A 3,553-nucleotide genomic window follows, 5' to 3' on the forward strand; every position below is an offset into this window, starting at 1 on the left:
GCCGACGTAGAGCGCGAGCAAGTAGGGGAGAAAAATGCAAATTCCAGGAAATTCAAAGCAAATATTACAAGCCATAGATTGTTTTACAACGCCAAACACAAGTCTAAATGCCTCCGCGAGGCATGGTGCATGTTGCGGGAATAAAAACAGGACAGAAGTCGCGAAGGGATCACTCTCCAGTGGCGTCACCTCCTGGGGCCGCGGAGCTGGCGGCACCGCGCCCGGGCAACATGCTAAAGGCGCGGAACCTTCCCAGCAAAGCTTCGACTCGGCCTTTCACGGCCTCAGCGGCAGCAGCGGCAAGGTCGCCGCTCACGGGCTCCAGCAGGCTATCGAGGTTGATGTTGGGGTCGTTAAGGTAGACGTGGCTGAGGACACACGTCAGCGCCGCCGAAGACAGGGCACGCGCCTCGGCCTCGGCCGTGGGGCCAAGGCCATCTACGACATCTTCAAGCGTACGGACCAGGAAGGGAAGCAGCTTGGCGGGGCCGTCCTCCGCGCCGGCCAGCGGCTCCTCCAAGCCGCTCTCGTAAGGCGTCTTCAGCGCGGCACGAGCCCTCTTCTCCATCTTCGCGAAGGCCACCCGATCCTCCACCAGGACCTTCGCCTTGGTGTCCAACTCGGCCCTCTTCGCCTGCAGTGACCGCTCCAACCTCTCCAGTTCGCCGTGGCGCATCGAGCTTGGCGTCCCGGTCCTTGATGGCAGCCTCCCGAGCCTTCATCTCCTTCTCTTTCTCCTGGCGGCCGTGGACCTCCTTGGCGAGCTCGTCGCGCAGGCCTTGCAGCTCGACCTCCAACTCCTTGCAGCGAGCCTTGGCAACCTCAGCGTCGCCCAGGGCAGCGTCGCGAGCGGCCTTGGCTCGGTTGGCGGCGTACTTCTCCCCCTCGGAGGCCGCCACGGCCTGGCTCAGCGCTGCTCGGACGGAGGCAGCAGAACGGGCCCAACCAGAAGCTAACTCCAGGCGCCCGGCCGCTAGGCAAGGGTCCGCGCTCAGAAGATCCTCCCACAGCCGGCTCAGTTCGCTGGCGACCTAGTCCAAGATGGCGGCAGAGGAAACAGAAGAAGCAGGAACCGGCAGAGAAGGCGAAGAAGACGACAGCATGGTCACGACTTGGCAGGAAGGAACCCCCTGGGCCTTGGTTGCCCCGGCTGCAGCATCAAGCGTAGTCGACTCCAGGGTCAGCAGGGCTACGGGGGTGACTCCTCGCCAAGGCGTCCCAGTGGGCCTCGCGAGGACGATCAGACCAAGGAGGCGCGAGCCGTGCCATCTTCCTCCCCAGCGGACGAAGGCATCGCCCCGGCAGATGAACTCGCACCAAGCGGAGCCACAGAAGCCCCTCTCAACCTCTTCGCCGTAGGCGCTGTCCTGACAAGAGAATATGGACGTCAAGCCTCGGCGGCAAAAACCAAGCAAAGCGGGAATCAAGCACTTACTGGTCGTCGCTCGTGGACCCAAGCAACTTCCGGCCGAACTTGAAGCCCGAGAGCCTGCAGCTTGGGTCAGCCTCGCGAGTCCCGGAAGCAGAAGCCACGTCGGGAGGGCTGGGGCTGGCTTTAGACCGCCCAGGGATCGGAGCGGGCCCTGGGGGAACCAGCCCCTACCTGCCCTTCCTTGTGACCAAGGGAGAGTCCTCCCCTCCTCGCCCGGCGCCGGCATCGTCATCATCCGGCATGGAGTAGAGGGCCCGAGACCTGAGCCGAGGGAAGGACTCCCCCGACTCCTCGCGAAGGACTCCCCCGACTCCTCACGAGTCGCCTCAAAGACGGACTCTTCCTCCACCGCATCTTATTCCTCCTCACTCTCGCTGGAGCTGCCGGAGGACACGTCCACCATCGCCAGCGCCGCAAGATCCTCGGGAGCTACCGCGAGCACCAGCCCCTCACCATTGAAGGTGGGCATGGTGTTCACCACCTGCTCTCAGTCATCGCGAAGGAACAGGGGGACGGGGGCGCCCACCGGCTTCGCCACGTCTCCCCCAACCAAGAAATGGAGGGCCGTGACCAGATTCTCGTTCGTCAGGGCCTCCGAGCTCAGGTGCAAGGCGGCGTCCACTTCCCCAAGCCTTTACAACGGGAGCGAGTGCTCCTGGAGTGGAGCCACCCGGTGCTCCAAGAACTCCCTCAGGAGCGTGGCTCCAGTCAGCTTTGTCGCCCCCAAGTTGCTTGGCCTCAGGCTCGCGTCCATCCTCTTCAGCACCACCCTCACACGGGGGTCGACAAGCTCCGCGCGGGGCCACGCATCGACGGCCTTGGGCTGCCCCATGGGCAGCACCAGACGGGGGTGGAGACGCCCGACATCCACCATGACCCACTTGCTCTGGAAGCCTTCGATCCTCTTCCCAGGCTTTGAGATAGCATTGGAATTGGAATACGCGATGAAGCTCGCACATGCGGAGACATGGACACCAGAAACCCGGAGGGAAAAATAGTGACGCAACAAGGCCACTGAGGGCTTTACCCCGACGTGAGCCTCACAGTAGTAAGCAAAAATCGCCAGGAGAAGAACGGAGTTGGGGTGGAGGTGCAGAGCCTGCAAGTTGTACTGGCGGAGAACATCAAAGAAGAACTGAAAGAAAGGAGGCACCAGACCGGTGACAATAGCTCTCACAAAGAGCAGATAGAAGGTGCTCCCCTTGGCTTCAGGCTGGTCAAAGACGGCCTTGAGCACAGTCGCCCCCTTGCTTCCCTGCGCCACCGTCATCAGGCGCGCAAGGGCGAGGTTCTTCTCCGACAGGTTCGGGGAATCCAGGGCCGACGAGTACCAGGCCTCGGTCGGGGACTTGCGAGGCGCCATGGCGTGCCGGATGAGAAGGATCGAGACAGATCTGGAGGATTTCAGAAGCAAGAAGGAGGAGAGCGAGAAAGGGGATCTGGAGCGAGGCGATGTAGAACAAAGCAAGTAAGTCTAGCCCGGGCACCTCTTTTGTCAAATGGGCAGTTGCCGAGGCGTCGTGGGTAGCGCAGATGCCCACGTCCAATCAATCGCCACGTGGCGCCCAAGTCTGCAGGCTGTTAGGGCCCGCGGCAGTTCGCGCTTGCCCCTTCGCTTTCCTGCTATGCCAAGCACGGGCGCGCCTTGGGACCGGGGGCTACTGTCGGCGTTCTGGGAACGGGGGTCACCAGACTTGCCTGCGTGCGGCCTGCGGCATGGCTCAAGTGGGGGCCCAGCGCAGCCCATCTTCATCAGCTCAAGCTCAAGACACTTGTGAGGGGCCAAGCCTCGTGGGGCGGATGACAGGAAGCTTCCTCAGAGGCAACCTCATCAGGCAGGCTCGTGAGGAGGCAGAGAGATCAAGGCAGGGGTACCTCGCGAGGAACCCATGACGCAAACCATGAAGATCGAGACCAGGCGGGGGCCAGGCGGGCGCCGGCCTGCTCAGTGTCCTTGTTTCCCCTTTGGTGCAAAGGGGGCAAGCACATGCCAAGGCATCAGGAAAAGGTTGCCATTTTGGTGCAACGAGACCAAGACCAGCAGAGCGGCAGGAGGGAGGTCACCGTGGAGCCCAAGACGGCATCATCACCAGTGCTTTTGGCAGCCGAAGACCACCTTTG

This window comes from Triticum dicoccoides, chromosome 7A (genome assembly GCF_002162155.2).
Source record: "Triticum dicoccoides isolate Atlit2015 ecotype Zavitan chromosome 7A, WEW_v2.0, whole genome shotgun sequence".
NCBI lineage: Eukaryota > Viridiplantae > Streptophyta > Magnoliopsida > Poales > Poaceae > Triticum > Triticum dicoccoides.